We start from the raw sequence: 18563 nt of genomic DNA, 5'->3' as shown, positions 1-18563 counted from the left end.
TTTTCTTTGTTGGTTTTTTGAATTTTTGTCGTCAAGTTGGATCCAAAGCATGAAAGCATCCAACTGATATGAAGCAGGAATCGACGAGTTAGGAGTAAAAGTCTCGACTATGAAAGACAAATGTCCCAACTGATATGAAGCAGGAATCGACGAGTTCAAGGATGAACTCGGTGAGTCATGAGCAATAGGTCCCGACTCTGTATGAAGGAAAAATCGACGAGTTAGGAGTAAAAGTCTCGACTATGTAGGAGGGAACTCGACGAGTTGGTGGACCAACTCGACGAGTTGAGTCAACCAGATGTCGACTTTGACCAAAAGTTGACTTTGAATAGGGGGTTGACCTTAACTTTGACTTTGACTTGAGTTGACCCTTGAAAGGGTTACGAGTATGAAATGGTAATTAAGGAAGGTTGTTATGTGTAGGAGTTTGATAGGAGTTGACCCCAGCACCGAGGACATTTCAGTTACCACACGACATTGAGGTGAGTTACCTTCCGGTAGAAGTGGGTCTAAGGCACCAAGGCCGGCTCACTAGTAAGAGTTATAATAGAGATAATTGTCTTTGTGATAATTATCTGGTATGTTGGTATCTGTTATGATTATGTGCTAGCACGATATGATCTTATGTAATAGTAAGTACTAAGGGGAATAGTCCCCATGTTACGGTCGTAAGGACCGAAGGGTAGGTCGGGCACCCCAAATATGCATGACAGTATGTTTATGTTATGTTATTGTGTGGTTGTAGTATGGAGAAGTCTCTAATGTATCGTCGATAATAACCTGTCAAACCGAGAAAGCTTCGAATCTCATATGGAGATCTCGGCACCTCCCACTGCATCACCACCTCTATCTTGGCTGGGTCGTCCAAGATATCGTTCTAACTGACGAGGTATCCCAAAAACTAAACCTCACGCAACCAGAAGTCACACTTGGAGAACTTGGCATATATCCTCTCCATCCTCAAAACCCTAATAATCTCTCATAGATGCTCCTCATGTTGTTCCCTAGTCTTCGAATATACTAGAATGTCATCGATAAAAACGATCACTAATCGGTCCAACATGGGCCTACACACTCGGTTCATGAGGTCCATGAATGTCGTAAGTGTGTTGGTGGGCCCAAAAGGCATCACCACAAATTCGTAATGCACATAGCGAGTTCGAAAGGCTGTATTCTGAATATCCTCCTCCCATACCCTCATCTGATGATAGCCGGATCTCAAATCGATCTTGGATAACCAAGATGCCCCCTGAAGCTGGTCAAAAGATCATCAATCCTCGACAAAGGGTAACGGTTTTTCACCGTCAACTTGTTCGGTTCTCGGTAATCAATGTATATACGGTGTGAGCCATCCTTCTTCCCGACAAAAATGATCGGGGCTCCCCAAGGAGAACTGCTCGACCGAATAATGCCTTTTCCTAACAGCTCCTGCAGCTGAGAGGATAACTCCTGCATCTCAGGAGGTGCAGGAGGGTACGGTGCCTTCGCAATCGGCACCGCACCCGGAATCAGATTGATCCGGAACTCCACTTTACTCTTAGGAGGCACTCCTGGTAACTCCTCGGGAAAAACATCAGGATAATTACATACCACCGGAATACCATAAACAAATATCGATCCCCTCTTCTCAACCCGAGTATCCATTATATATGTCGAATAACCCATACACCCATGCTACAAACTCTGCCTTACCCTGGCGGTAGAACAGAAAACTGATCCCGATCTAGTATCCTCGCCGCAGATAGTCAGCACTCCCCCACTAGGGTCTCGAACTGTCACCAAATGACGTTTACAGTCAATCAGAGCCCCAAACCGGCTCAACCAATCCATACCCACGATCACACAAACATCTCCTATCACGATAGGGATGACATCTATCGGATATCCAACACCGAAGATCTCTAATACACAACCTTGGTAGACATCAATAGCTTAGACTGGACGCTCATCTGGTATCAACACTCTCAAGGGCCTGCTCAAGGTCTCTCATGGAGTACTAAAACAGTGACAAAATGATGATGACACAAACAATCGACTCGCACCCGAGTCAAACAGCACAATTACATGCACAAAATTCACAAGAAAAGTACCTACATAATCGATAATATAAAGGAATTGAAATAAATCAACAGAAATATAAATAACATATGCCAGCCACAACTTCCGGAGCTGCGTGAGCCTCCTCTACTATCAATTGAAATGCTCTCCCTCGAGCCCGTGATGCCTCAGCCTTCCCCTGCCGGTCATCAGTGATATGCAGGGTTGTAAGGGCCAGAGTCTGAACTGCCCTAGATGCAAACTGAGGACAATTTTCCTTCACGTGGCCCGTATGGTTGTAGTTGAAACAAACCCGAAACCCCCTAGGGAAATCCCTAGCCAAATGCCCCTCCTTGCCACACACGTAGCAAGCTGACCTCGATCGAAATGGTCCCTCGTGTCCATTGCCTCACTTCTCGCAAGTGCGTCCCTTATGGCCTCCAACTCTCTGATCTGCGGGATTGGGCCGCTTAGTCGCCGACTGCGACAACATATGCCTCCTATCCCTCCCCTGGGTCTCCATCTCCTCCCTTGCCCAAGTCTCCATCTCAATATCTCTCCTCCTGGCATTGGTCTGCAGCTCAGCCAATGTTCGATACGTGGTGTTCGCCACAAACTCCCGGATATCCCCCCCTCAGAATACTCAAATACCGATTCATACGGGCCTGCTCTGTGGATATCTGCTTAGGGAAAAACAAAGCCCTCTCATGAAACATCATGGTGATCACCGTCTCTATCTTCTACTTGAGAGACGATAACTCCTGGGCCAACCTTTCCCGCTCGACCGCGGGTACAAAATCATCCCTGAACATCTTAGTAAACCTCTCCCAAGTCATCGCAGTATGTTGTGCAATATATTAGTCAGTTGTCACAAACTTCCACCAGTCCTTCGCTCCTAAGCGAAGCCGGTTCAACGCGAATCAAACCCTCAGATTCTATAGACAGGAGCTGGTGTAGAAACGTCCCTCGACATAAGAGATCCATCTCATAGCAGCAATCGGATCCTGGGTCCCGTCAAACTCGGGTGGCTTTGTGTTGGTGAACTCCCGGTACCACAAAAAATCACCCCTACTGCCTTATAGCAACAAGAGCTATAATGGCCACGACAACAGCAACGTCAATGACAGCAACATAGCGCTCATCAAAGTATCAATCAACATAGTCTTGATAGACCCAAACATCTCTGGGATAGCCTCTCTGATTATTGTAGCTACCTCCGTGACAATAATCCTGTGGATCTCATCATCGCTGGCACTTGGCCTCTCGGGGTCGCTGGAGCCTGAACCTCGGGGTAACCACCATACTGAAACATATAAGAAAAATTATCAGCAAACATGCTAAAGTGCATTTACTGACACTCACACTCCTACAAGCTCTTTAGTCCCTTGAGGTTATTCCTCGAGCCGCGTACGGATCCAGTGCTTCTAGTATTACGGGCCCAATACTACCTTCCACACCAACCCGTATTTGTCTCGAGTCATTACCCCAAGACCCCAAGTCACAAGGAATCTACCTCCTCAAATCAACTATGGACTCACCCTGCTGGTTCCTTAGAACCACCACTAAGCATCTACACTCTAACTTTAGACTGCCCCCAGTACTGCTCTGCCTCATAAGGTCTCTGTTGCCCTCGCCATTTGCTTCATGTTTGCCAATTGTACATAATACGAGACTCAATGGACATTCAAATAAATGATTCTCCCTCAAATCCACAACCAAACAAGGAACAAGAAGAAAGGCTAAATCAGGCATTCTAAGGCTATAAAATCCTAACTAACTATGTAGTATACGCAGGTAGTAAGGACAGATTCAATCTCACAAGAACAAACTACTAGGCTAAGGAATCACAAATCAAGTAACTTTATCACCCTATTCTTGCAAGATTCCTTAGTCTATTACTAACTAGCATGCAACTCTATCAGCTCATAGTATAGATATATCTGCTCTGCAGTACACATAATATAAATTATGGTATTTTGGGAACCTACCACTTAAGCGTTGGTTGATTGTACACACTGATTTTCTGGTTTTTCCTCCTGTAAAAATCTTCATTCCTTGTTAAGTTCTTAAAAAATTTCAGATCCTTAGTTTGAGTTTGGATTCACCCAGAGGTCCATCCAAATCCCTCAAACCTCGGCTCTGATACTGAATTGTAACACCTCAAAATTTAGACCGAAATTCTCATTTTTAAATTACCAAAATCAGAGTTTCACAACCAATTTATCAAATACATAAATATCCCAAAACAACCAATATCATAATTATTAGAGTTCATAAACATGTCCCAGTAGTAAATCTCCTAGCACGGGTGTACAATTAGACCTTCGCCTTCCTACGGTCCTGTGAAGTACCTGCTACATATAAATCAACAACTGCAAGCACAGAGTTTAGTGAGTTCCCCAAGATACCACATACAACGCATCACAACATAAAAGAAACAACTATGGGTTATTCGTAACCCTAAGGACTATCAGCAGTCCAGTGTGCTAACAGCACGCCCTGTGGGTTATCAACAACCCTGGTTGGCTATCAACATCCTCAGTCACATATAAATAACATAACATAACCATAGCAGTTAGACTCAACTAGTCATCATAAATACAACTATCCTACCACACATGTAAGAATAAGTGAGGAGACTAACCTGATATCGACGACATGAAAACCTAGCACCCAAACTGCCGGATCTAAACTTCGCCTAGTCAAAAAAATAATTAATCTTAATTAATAATTAAGGTCCAAAAACTCACTCACGAGTCCAAATCTCACGGCTAAACCTTTTAAGGGAAAAAGGACCATTTTTCCCTTCTCATGGTCCAAAAACCCTAAATCTTGACCGAGGGTCAAAGTCAACAATATTCAACGCTCGGCGAGTATGCTGAGCGTACCACAACCTATGCGGGGCGTACAACTCGAATAAGTGAAATGACGAGGTTGGGATCGACTATGCGAGGCGTAGCCAGGAGTAGGCCCAGCGTACTCCATCTGTTCCCATTTCTACCAACTTGTGTCTTAAACCCTTAAGACAATTACTCCCAAACATAGATCTGGCCATTCTAAGACATCTAAAATAATAAAGTTACCAACTTTAAGCCTTTGCATGGCTAGAAAAGTCCCAAAGCAACACTTATAAACTCCCAACACATTCTAAGCTATTTTTCTCATGCATGAACCAAAATAATTGATCAAGCTGCCATTTTATGAATCCACAAGTCCTATAATACATGAAAGGACAGCTACAAACTCCTAGAGTGCCCCAAACTCGTAAAGGTCCAATCTTTGGGGACAAAACTCTTAAAACCAAACATGGAGATCTAATGAAAGACTTGTCAAGGTACAAACTTTATAGCTAAAAATGTTGCACAAGGAGGGGAGTTTTCTGGATCTACAAGCTTGCTAACACCCACTTCTTGTTCTCAAGCTTCCTTCTTCAACTAAATGCACCAAAAACACCCAAATTAACTTGCAAGGCTCATACAAACACTCAAACTCGGGATTAGGGTTTAGTGAAGGTTTGAAGGCTGATAAGGGTGGCCAAAAGAGGACTTAATGTTCTTTATATATGGAGAAACCCATAAAATTAGGGTTTGGAGTTTGGGCCAGTACGCCCGATGTACCACACGTACACCCAACGTACTAGCTAGCCATCCACGATCATGCACACTGCATGAGTACGTTGTGCGTACTCATATATACGCCCTACGTACGACCTAATCTGAGAGCCTTTTTCTTCAAGGGACCAAATGTCCATTTTTTTATAAAAATTCAAGAGATAATAAATATACCTGATTTTCGGGATGTTACAGTTTAACCCTAACTTACGGATGTCACATGAGAGCTTCAAATACATACTAGTATTGTCGGGGTACCACAACAGTGTGTTGTGTAGGGGATTTTGTATGTTATTTTTAGAAATGTTGACCTATGATCATACAAGCTTCCATCTTTGATTGCTCTATGCCATAGTGTCGACGTTACACACAAATATTATGAAGAATGTGTAACATATAAACATCTTAGGTTTTTGAATTGATGTTTATTTGAATACATGTTTTTCATTAAATGTTTAGTTTTAAAATGATTTTCTACGAATTCTAAAACAAATTAGTTAAAAGATTACGACAAATACATATGAGGGCATTTCAGTTTGAAATCATACAATGTGGTCATGTTGAGGATCGTCTTAAAAATTGGTTGAAAGTAAATATGTAGGTATTTCATATGGTTATTTTGGTGATTATCTAGAGAAAATAAAATTACGTACATAATTAGTTATACATGTTAAATACAAGCCAAATATGAGTTTATTTAAACATTATAATATGCAACCTAAAACATTAATAGAAATGATGGATAAATAAAATTATTGATAAATTTAAGTTTTTTCATAAAAAAATAGAATTAAACAAACTTATTTGTTTTATAAATAAATAAAAAACGATCTAATATGTTGATTGTATAATAAGTTGTAACTAGTAATAATATCTCTGTCTGTATTGCATGATAAATTTTATGTGTGTATAACCAGAAAAAGTTAATTTGAAACTATTCATTACTATCAAACATGTCTAAAATTTTGTCAAATGTTAAATTCTTTTGTTGTATGTTAATTGAAAGAAAAAAGTTGGGAAAATTTGTAAAAAATAAGGTTTGGACAAATTTTGAAAAAAAAAATTGGTCCAAAATTGTAAAACAAAGGAAATTGCATGGTGCCGTCGCAAAAAATATAACATGTGCAATAAACAAGACATAATTATAATTTCGGTATAGGATGAGTTATATTTAGTTATAGCATAAAAGTGCATTCCTTAAGATGCACTTTTAAAAAAAATATGTATGTTAGAAAATAGAACTTTATTATGTTTGTACAACTACAAATGCATTAAAATGAATATGTAAAAAAATAGAAATTGATTCTAAAAAATGAATTTGTAAATACAGGGAAAATCTTAAAATACATGAATCAAAAAGAAGATCTAAATCTTTGTAAAAAACAACATTAAAAAAAACTATTTTTATAAAAACGATTTGATAAAAGAAATATTAAAAAATTATAAAAAATACTTCATTTTTGTAAAATAATAAAGAAATATTAGAAACATACATACAAAACAAATCTTCTTTTTAAGTAAAAATAACTAATCTTTTTCAATGAAAGAATAGTTGCGATTGAGAACTCATTGTAAACAAGATTTCTTTCAATACTTGTACCTTTAATATTTGGAGTTGCTTTCCCTTAGTAATAGTCATTATTTGAAATACGAGGCCCAGAACCTTATACGAGGCAGTGAGAGGAGCCGCTTCTTCTATCTATACTTGCCCATCAGGACCCTTGCCCTATGTTAGCTAGTTTCAATTCTGGACCATACCGTAGCAGCGGTTGCCGCTCGATCGAAATGAGTCAAATCCTGATATGGATATTGACGCCTTTGGTTAAAGAATAGTTGCAACAAAATAACTAAAAAAGCTAAGTTTTAAGAAATATATATAAAAAGAAAGATGTAAAAAATATTTGGAAGTTTACTAAAAGAAGTTTGGACCAAATTAGATAAGAAAAGAAATTGGGTTAAAATGTAAAATGAGAGAGTATCGTACCAATTTTGCAATAAAGTAAAATTTTATAGTTTAAAATGGTAAGAGTCAAAAGTTAAGGGAGGGGTTATGTGGTTTAAGATAAATGGAAAAGTTTTGTTTGTTAGTATCGTAATTTAGGAAGATTTTACTTTCATAAAAAAGAACCGTTGGAATTCGGAAGTCGAAATTGGCGCTTAATATATACCTTCTTCCCTCATCCGGCTGTTCTCCAAACACCACCGGAGACATGTTTCTTTGAATAAGACGAAGAAGATGAGGGTTTTATTTGGAGGCACCACCTTCTCCTCTTTTTCTTCTAGCGACACTACCGCTTCCACTTTCTTTCATTTTACCGCGTTCAAGAATCCTCTGCGTTTCCCTCTTCGTCTCTTAGGCAACGTTCATGATTCTTTTTTTGTATTATTGATTTTGTTTTTGTTTTTGTTAGGTATTTTCAATAGGCTAAGATTATTCAGGTCTCTTTTCTTCATTACTGGATTCATCGGTCGGTTTGGTTCAAGGTCATCATCGATCAAGAAAAAGAGTACAAATCTTTTTTCTCTATGCGTTTCTTTCTCTTTCTCCTCCATCTATTTTTTTTGTTGGGTTTTTGAACTTTTGTCGTCAAATTGAATCCAAGGCATGAAAGCATCCATCAAACGAAGATGATTCGTCAAGGAAGTGGCGATGTCGGTAAATTAAATAGTTTTGAAATTCAAAAAAGTATAGTTTAATTGTAGATTGTTTTTCTGTGCAGTTTAGGTGTTTGATGAAATGTCTGAATTAAGTTAAAGAGTTGTTTTACTTACTGGATTAAGTTATGTAGAAAGAAGTAAATAATCACAAGCCAAATTAAAATACTAAATAACTTATTGGGTGATTATAGATTCACTTAGGGAAAGGTAATGTATTTGTTTCTATTTGTAACTCAATTAGAAATAGAAGTGTACTGTGGTTGTAACTAAAAGTTGTGCATAAAGTTTTATGTTTCTGTTTTATTAAGTTATGTTTCCTTTCCAATTATTTTAACATACACTCGGATGCATTTGCATATTCGAAACAGTTTTTTGATTGTCTTTGCTACAAAAATATCTGGATTTATGTTTGTAATTTTCTTACTGCAGGATTTTAGAGATTGAAATTTGATGTTTGGGGTCATAAGGAAGGTTAGCTTGAATCTTAACCAAACTATCATTTCTGCTCTTTGATTACTGATTTATTTGATATATGAATTGGTGCTTTTTATTGTGTAGTGTTCATGATAATGATTTCTCTATTGTACTTAATCACATCATGGCAAAACTGCTGTTTCTTTATGACTTGATTACTGTATTTTCATTTGTGTAGGATAACTTGAAGTTGTTGGATGACATGGCATAACTGAGACCTACTATATTCTGTAGTGTTTTAGCATTATGTAAAAGAGTCTGCCTAGTAATTCGATACAAAAGATTCTTGTTATTTGGTTGATTCTTTTATTTTTTATTTTTTTTAAAATGTGCTTTTATTTAGTGAATTAGGACATCAGGGAAGGGAAGTGCCACATGGTGTGGTCTTTTGTGGGTTGAAATATTAAAAACAAGTGGTCAATAATAAGAGGATGTCAGTAGTTACCTTTGTATAACTGATGAGGTAACAATCAAATCTCTTTTGTGATTAAAAATATTATATATGAGAATATTGTTCAAAAAGAAAATCATTTTTTTGCAGGAACCTCTGCATTCAGCTGTGATATGCTTGAACAAACATCTTATTGTTACAATTTCTTTCAACCAAACCAATCATCTTAGAAAAGGTTTGGATTTCATCTCGTTTTTTCTGGTGGCAATTTTTGTTACTTGATCATATATTAATATTTTAATTGATAATTTTCATTATTTAATATCAATGATTTTGTAACAATAATAATTAAATACAGTATATAAATGATTTATCTATCTTTTTTTAAGTATTTTTTAAATTTTAGTCGCTGAATGTAGCTGATTTTCTTTAATTTTGGTTCTTTTTTGAGGTTTATAACTTTTTTGATCTTTGTTTCTAGTAAAATGACAATAATTTTGGGACCAAATCTGCAAAAAATAGCCATATTACTTGGAACAGGGACCAGAAATGTTACAAGAACCTCAAATAAATTCATAAATTAGGTATACAATCAGGGACCAAATGTATATTTTACTCTGCTCTCTAAGTTTTTGTGGTCTATATTCTTCTGAAAAGTTGTGTCTTTTTGTATAGGATAAACATGCCATTCATGCATACAGAAATGCTCTTTCTGTAGAAGCCATATTTTGTGTGCCACACAGACATTGCCATTTCCACAGTTAATATTTCAAATGGTTAAATTTTTTATTAGTTGCTAATCAATCACTTTGACATTTCAGTTGCTGATCTTTTTGTGACAGATAACTATTGTGCATCCACCCTTGCAATTCACCTATCAGAGACAGAAGATTCCAATGGGAGAGGGGACCACAGACAACCACGAGGGAACTACAAAGTTAGCGGGACAGCAGGGGCATTTTGGGAATTAAGGCAGATCCTCTGTCATTTTAGGTTATATATTATGGGAGGGCGTTTGTTAGAAAGGCAGGCAGAATATTTTAGAAGTTTCTTCTTCTTTTGTGAGACCATAGCATCTCGAATCACTATATCTATCCTGTTCTTCATTTGTTATGAACTCACTTAATTGATAACTTCTGTTGTTTTGATAGTTAATAATCATTTGGTTCATTTCTTTAAGATTCTTTATTGAAATGAAGCTACAACCTTCAAGAACTCATATTGACTGATAATATAATATAATATTATAGGTGGTTGAAGGGCTAGATGAGCTTGATCCCATCTCTTCCATCAACAACTGGGTGGGGTTAAAGGTTAAGTGTATGATTTTCTGAACTTATTGCTCAGGTAACTTCAAAGCCTTTTGTTGAGTCACATTAATTAAGTTCCATCCATCAGATGTGTAAGTAAATGCCAATTGTGTCACCATTAATTTGTTCCCCATGCTTTATTTCAGTTACATAAATCTTATCTTCCTTTGGCACACCAACAAATTATGAAAATTCCAACCAGATCATATTGGCAAACTATGGTGGGTCAGTTGGAGTAAGAAACTCAAGTTTATGTTGTTTCCAAATTAAGTTCATGATAATGATAACTTTATTGTAATTGATCACATCATGGCAAAACTGCTGTTTCTATTTGACTTAATGGGGAACAAAACTTTACACTGTGATGAATTTGTTGGATGACATGGCATAACTGAGACCTATTGTATCATGTCGGTGTTCCAAGATTATGTAACAGAGTATAAATTTATGGAAAACGCCTTCAACACTTGTTTAGTTTGCCTGGTAGTTTTTTACACAAGATATTTGTTATTCAGTCAATTCTTTTATCTATTTAAAAAGGTGTGCTTATATTTATCGAATTGGGACATCAGGGAAGAGGGTGCTGGTGTGTACTTTCATATCTCTGATGAGGTAATAATCAATTCTCTTTTGTGAATAAAAATATTATACATGAGAATATTGCTAAAAAACTTCAATTTTTATTGCAGGAACCTCTTCATTCAGCGGTAATATTCTTGAACAAGCATCTTATTATTACCTTTTATTTCTGCCAAACCAATTATGCTAAGAAAGTATGGATTTCATCTCATTCTTTGTGGTAATTTTTGTAAACCCTCTTCTTTTGCTCTACATTTCACAACATAGTTACTGATTTTGTTGCTATGGATTTCATCTCATTCTTTGTGGTGGCAATTTTTGTTACTGGATCATATATTAATACTTCTATAGATAATTTTGTTTTACTATTAATGGATAAACTTCATTATCGAATATCAATGATTCTGACACAGGTGGTATGATGGAAATTGTGGCTTCTAGTCATCAATCAAAGCCAATGCAATAATTTTGTTGCATATATGTAGGATGGAATTAAGCTCAAAGATTTATTTAACCAATGTAAGTGCTCTCTTTTCCTTGTTTAATAGTCTCTTTGAAAAATAAAAAGGTTATGGATGTGCAGCTCAAGACATTGAAGACAACCCCTGTTATGTTATCTCGTTTCATTAATAGAAGAGGCTAACAATGCACAGGTAGTGTCATTGCATCTGCATTCCAGTTATTCTCATGTTTTATGTCTTTTGCATCCATTTTTGTTGGTCATTTTGTAAAATATTTTTAATCCATTTTCCATCTAGTGTTTCAGTAGCATGCTTTTTAAGAAAACAAACTTCCATGATCATGGTTCGATGTATGACAATCAGATTTCTCAAGAAAGTTGATTGTGTTTTGATTTCAATCATATATTTTTTGGGTTAATGTGAGAAATAGCAACATAGTTTTGTTGATTTGTTTATTATAACATCCTACTTTTGTTTCTTTTTGTTTGGAATATTGTAATTTCAAAAATATTCTCTGTCTTGTTATTCATTATAACAGACTTATGCATCTATCTCCAATAAACATGAGTTTCTTTAATTTGAGTTAATCCTTCATGATTTCTGCCATTTGATTGCTGATTTTTTCGCATATGAGTTGGTGCTTTAGTGAAGGAACAACCATCACCTTTTTTTTGTGCATTAAAACCAGATGATTTTGCTACAACATGTCAGACAAGTACTGGACACCAAATGTTTCTATTTCTTAATTCACTTGTGTTTTTTTTTCTTTTCAAGTCTACCAAAGTTGAATCTTTTCTTAACCTTTATTCCTTTTCCTACATGGTAAGGAGGCTGTAGTAGTTTCCCGTGGAAACCTGATTGCAAATGTTGCTGGTGGAAGTCTTGAAATTAAGTTCTATCCTATCCAACAGATGTGTAAGTAAATGCCAATTGTTTCACCATTAGTGTCATATTTTTTTGTTTAATGTTTATGAATTTGGAGTATGTATGTTTGATGTGTATATAGTATAAAATCTTCTTCAGTAAATAGAATTATATTATTTTATAAAAGAACCACTAAAGGGTGTTTCACTTCAATTCTTTTAATAGATTTGCAAAATAAACACAAAACAACACAAGAAAAGGTTTTAGAAACCAATTCCTTTGACATATTCCATTCATTACTCTGCAACAAGAAAAGGTTTTAGAAACCAAATAAAGAGCTTATGTTATGGTGGAGAAAAGGTAAAGAAGATCCCCTGAGAATCAAAGTGTGAACATGTATGTTTTTACCCTTAAAACTAAAAAACACTTGATGCTTTTTATGTTCTTTCTTAGCTTTGCATTGAATCTCAAGTAAGGGTGTTGGGTGGTTATGCCTTTCTGTTACGAGATTATGAGAACTTGCTTTATCAAATTACTGCCTTCTATCCACTGATTACAAAAGATATGAGTCGATGACCCTGTTTGTGTATTTCCAGAAATACCCCTATCTCCAGGAAATGTTGGGATTAACATACTTCATGTAGAATCAATAAAAAAAAGATGTTGAATATTACATGGAAAATGCCTTCAGCACTTATTTAGTACCCTGGTAATTCTTTACAAAAGATATTTGCTATTTAGTCAAGTCTTTTTTTTATTTAAAACGTGTGATTTTATTTAAATGACAATTGTTTCACCATTTTTTTGCTCTATTATTTCTAATGCTTATTTCAGTATACATATATGAAAGGTCCAACCATATCATATTGGCATACTGTGGTGGCTCAGTTGGATTTTATCAAGGAGTAAGAATCTCAAATTTTATTTTCTTTCCAAATTAAGTTCATGATAATGATTTCTTTATTGTACTTTAATCAAATCATGACAAGACTGTTGTTTCTTTTTTGACCTAATGGGGGAAAAACTTTACACATTATTTTTCGTTGATGTAGGACAACTTGAAATTGGTGGATGATATGGCGATACTAAATCCTGTCTTCTGAAGTGTTCCGCGATTATGTAACAGAGTATATGATATGATGGGTATGATGAATTTGTTGTTATTTTCAATCATCAAGGCTTATTCACATTCTATTAGGTGTGTGGTTATTGCAGTGTTGAATGCAGTGATGTCATGGATTTTCAGATGCCTCATCCTTGTCTTCTGATGTCATGGATTTTCTTAAAGTGTAAGTTATTTTTTGGGGTAAATGCAATAAATATCAACATACTTTCATTTGTTTGGGTTTTATAGCATCCTAGTTTCATTTCTTTATATTACAACATTGTACTTCTAACTTTTTCTTATTAAGACATTGTACTTTTGAAAATTTACACAATTATAGCATAATACTTTTAGATATTTCTTATTAGCACATTATCTGTTATAATGCTTTCCTATTAAGTATCTTGTTTCCTTTTAGCCAAGAAAGTATGGATTTCATCTCTGATCTGTACAAGAAATGCGATCAGGTATTGCAATCTTTGTTACCAGATCATATCTTACTACTTTAATAGGTAATTTTGTTTTACTATTACTACTTAATACATAACTTTCGTTATCTAATATCAATGATTCCGTAATAATATAGAATGATTATTAATCCTTTTAGAGTAATATAAGATTTTTGTTCAGTGAGTGTAGCTGATTTTTTCATATTTGGTCCTTATTTTGGAGAACACTCATGAAGGTTAGGATTTTGATATTAGTTTGTTCAATTTTTCAAATTTAGAGACAATTGTCTAAATCAACACACATTTTTGTTGTTTCATGGTTGTTTTTTTATCAACTCTAGATTTCATATTCATATACATATTCTTATTCTTAATGTAAACCCTCTTGTTTTTCTCTACATATTATATCTTTCAAGCAAGAATACATCTCCTATGCTATGTGGGACAGGTGCATCACCCTTGTCTCCTGATGTCATGGATTTTATTAAAGTATAAGTTATTTTTAGGGAAACGCCACAGGATGTGGTCTTTGGTGGGTTGAAATATTTTAATAATAAGTGGTCAATAAAAAAAGGTTGGTTTTTATTTTTGTATCTCTGATGAGGTAATAATCAATTCTCTTTTGTGAATAAAAATATTATATACAAGAATTTTGTTAAAAAACTTCAATATTTTGCAGGACAATCATCTTATTGTTGTTGCCTTCTATTTTATCCAAACCAATTATGTTAAGAAAATATGGATTTCATCTCATTCTCTCTGTCTGCTGATCTGTACAAGAAATGCCATCATGTATTACATTTTTTGTTGCCTGATCATATCTTAATACCTTAATAAATAATTTTGTTTTACTTAATAGATACTTTTCATTATCGAATGTCAATGATTCTGTAACAATGATTAACTAACAATATATATGAATGATTTATCAATCTTTTTATTAGATTTTTGGTCCCAGAAGCTTTTTTTTTTTCAGTTTTGGTACTTATTCATTCGAGGTTTGCAAAAACTCTGAATGAAATTAATTTAATAGGAAAACATTTTCAAATAAGACATGAGTAGTTGATATGTTTCACACTTGGTGTTGATTTTTTTGAGGGTAAAAATGTTACTGGATTAAATTATGTAGAGAGAAGTAAATAATCACAAGCCAAATTAAAATACTAAATAACTTAGAGTTTCACTTAGGTAAAGATAATGTATTTGTTTGTATTTTTAACTCAGTGTTGTGGTTCTAACGAAGAGTTGTGCATAAAGTTGTATGTTTCTGTTTAATTAAGTTATGTTTCCTTTCCAATTATTTTAAAATACACTTGGATGCATTTGCATATTTGAAACAGTTTTTTGATTGTCTTTGCTACAAAAATATTTGGACTTATGTTTGTAATTTTCTTGCTGCAGGATTTTAGAGATTGAAATTTGATTTTTGGGGTCATATGAAAGGTTAGCTTGAATCTTAATCAAATTATCATTTCTGCTATTTGATTACTGATTTATTTGCTATATGAATCGGTGCTTTTTATTCTGTAGTGTTCATGATAATGTTTTTTTTTTACTTAATCACATCATGGCAAAACTGCTGCTTCTTTATGATTTGATTACTGTATTTTCATTCGTGTAGGATAACTAGAAATTGTTGGATGACATGGAATAATTGAGACCTACTATATATTCTGTAGTGTTTCAGGATTATGTAACAGAGTACGCCTAGTAATTTGGTTGATTCTTTTATTTTTTTTGTTATTTTAAAAATGTGCTTTTATTTAGCGAATTAGGACATCAGGGAATGGAAATGCCATCAAATGCCATATGTTTTCACACATATATGAAAGGTCCAACCAGATGATATTGGTGGCTTAGTTGGATTTTATCAAATTTCATCTTCTGTTTGAATTAAGTTCATGATAATGATTTCCTTATTGTACTTAATCACATCATCACAAAACTTTTGTTTCTTTTTGACTTAATGGGCAATGTATTTTCATTCTTGTAGATAAACTTGAAATTGTTGGATGAGATGATGGTGGATTTGAGACCTATTATGTTCCACGATTATGTAACAGAGTATATGGTGGTCATAGAGAAAGATTGTTTAATGTTGCATTTAATGCGAGGAGGCAAGCATTATTTAAAGGTAACTATTTATAAAAAAAAATCAGCACCAGGGAGCCTTTTAGCTTTCCCAACTTTAAAGCATATATTATATCTTCCAGGCAAGAGTGCATCTCCTATGCTATGTGGGACAGATTAGTATTTAACAAAATAAAAGACAAACTTGCTTTTATGGTTTCAGGTGCATCACCCTTGTCTCCTGATGTCATGGAACTTACTTTCATTTATTTGTGTCTTATATCACCCTAGTTTCATTTCTTTTTATTACAGTATTGTTGTAATAGCAACCTTTTCATTTATCATGCAAAAAAAAATGGACAAGTGGCTTTGGTTATGGTCATTTCTCTTAAGCTTTGCCCTGTTTCTAAGGTTTTGTTCAGATTCTTCCATGTTTTGTAAATTTTGGATTTTGATTTTTTGATTTTGGCTTCCTATAAATGAAAGTTTGATCATGGCATTCATGTACCTTTTTTTTTTAACCCAAATGGGGGCATCAACCCACATGAATGTTTAGAGCTTCTTGACCTAAATGGGGACTCTCTGCCCCACTCTGGCTGTAATTCATTTAAAAAAAACTTTGTCTTTATTGTTTGGACTTTTTCATTGAAATCGGTCTCTTTTGAATTTTATTAGATTATAAAGAAGAGGTCCATCTAACAGATGCATAGTTTGTAGACAAGAAACTAATTAATTATACACGACTTGGCCCCTACAGGCTATACAAGTTCAAATTGAGAATGTTGTATGCATCAGATGTTCGACAACCAAATGTTGAGGTATAAATTTATTTGTTTAGATGTTCACAACATTCATCAAGTGTTACAATGCTTTCCTATTAAGTGACTTGTTTGGTAGTTTTTTCTGAGAAATGTTTTTTTTTCAAGTAGGTGACAAAGGAGCAGTTAGAACAATGTTATTACTGATGGTAATGTTTTTTTTATCAACTCTGGATTTCATATTCATATACACATTCTTAATGTAAATACACCCTCTTCTTTTGCTCTACATTTCACACCCTAGTTACTGATTTTGTTGCTATGTTAGTGGTAGAACACGGGTACAATGTTGATCTTCCAAAGAAATTGAAGACATGAAAGTGGAGTGTTTACTTGTTGGGTACATCATCAAACATTACAATGCTTGAATATGAAACCTTGACATATTTCTCTTTTGATGACAGATTATCCTTTGAAGCTATTCACTGGATTTCCTCATCATCCTCACATTGGTTGGCACCTTATTGTGCAGGTATCTACTTTCTACATGTCTAAGTTCCACTATATTAGTTAGGCTTTCTTCACTAAAACTGAATATAAAACCTTGACACAAATCGTCTTTCTTTATGCTGCAAATGTATTAAACTGAAGTTGATGCCCAATCTTAATCTTAATCACTCTTCTGCACAAAGCCTTATTTTTCAAACGCTTAAATTTGTGATATTAGTTGCTAATCAATCACTTTGACATTTCAATTGCTGATGAGCTTTTTGTTAGAGATTCCTTCTGTGGGTTAAAGGTTGTATCATTTTCTTAAACATGTATCTCCAATAACATGAGTTTCTTTGATTTGAGTTTTTAATCTTTCATGATTTTTACCCATTCTTTGATTACCGATTTATTTGCCATATGAATCGGTGCGCTTTGGGGAAATAACAATCATCACCCTTTGATGATGTTGCTATAATATGTTATACAAGTGGACACCAATTGTTTATTTCATTTATTTGTATTTTATAGCATCCTTCCTGGTTTCATTTCTTTCTATTACACTATTGTACTTGCAACTTTTTCTTATTATTACATGATACTTTGGAAAATTTACCTATTTATTTATAGCATACTGCCATTTTCTTATTAGGACTTTCATCTTTATTTAGATGTCTACCCAACTATAGCATTGTTTTTTTCTTTGTTAGGGCATTATGCTTTGAAAATTCTACCCAATAATAGCATTGTACTAACAATTTTTTTTTCTTACTGTGACATTACACTTTGAATAGTCTACCCATTTATAGCATTGTATTTTCAATTTTAATTTTTCGAAAAAGTTTACCTCTGTAAGCAGTGAAATCGCTTTGTATTTGTATGGTTTTTATTAGGGTCATCTAATCTAATCTGCCACACTTATCAACACGTAGATTCTTCCCCATGTTATATGAATTTCTGAAGATTGTAAGTGAATCTTAATTTATGTATTTCAATTACTAATATGTGGTTATTTGATAGGATAAATGGAGCAGTCAAGAAGAGTATATAGAAATCTAGAAAAAAAAAAGCATAATGACCATATATGATGCCAAGGTAAGAAACCAAATTCGATCTACTTTGCTGATTACTTAATATACATGCAAGATGTCTAATATGATAATAATAATAATAAAAAAAATCCTTTCCATGTTTCCTCATGACTTTGTATATTGTAATTGAATGCTATTTAGATGCTAAGGTCTAAAATCTTCTATTAAGACAATTTAATTTTATTATTTTTCCTATCAAGTCACTATACTTAGATA

The 18563-nt window shown here is 34.4% G+C and overlaps 3 long non-coding RNA genes across 3 annotated transcripts; all 3 read left to right on the top strand.

Moving 5' to 3' along the window:
* Positions 1-8985: 8985 nt before the first annotated feature.
* Positions 8986-10916, top strand: LOC145051990 (uncharacterized). Its single transcript, XR_013683890.1, has 4 exons — positions 8986-9243; positions 9322-9406; positions 10014-10518; positions 10628-10916. It is a non-coding gene; the product is annotated as an uncharacterized LOC145051990 (long non-coding RNA).
* A 255-nt stretch (positions 10917-11171) lies between these two features.
* On the top strand, positions 11172-12436 carry LOC145051989 (uncharacterized). Its single transcript, XR_013683889.1, has 3 exons — positions 11172-11254; positions 11474-11713; positions 12349-12436. It is a non-coding gene; the product is annotated as an uncharacterized LOC145051989 (long non-coding RNA).
* A 4164-nt stretch (positions 12437-16600) lies between these two features.
* On the top strand, positions 16601-18353 carry LOC145051988 (uncharacterized). Its single transcript, XR_013683888.1, has 3 exons — positions 16601-16827; positions 16939-17299; positions 18277-18353. It is a non-coding gene; the product is annotated as an uncharacterized LOC145051988 (long non-coding RNA).
* Positions 18354-18563: the final 210 nt, after the last annotated feature.

Source organism: Lactuca serriola, chromosome 5 (assembly GCF_051521515.1).
Source record: "Lactuca serriola cultivar US96UC23 chromosome 5, Lser_US96UC23_V15, whole genome shotgun sequence".
NCBI classification, from domain to species: Eukaryota; Viridiplantae; Streptophyta; class Magnoliopsida; order Asterales; family Asteraceae; genus Lactuca; species Lactuca serriola.
The sequence above is the reverse complement of the archived record's forward strand: the minus strand, read 5'-3'. Positions and strand labels throughout refer to the sequence as shown.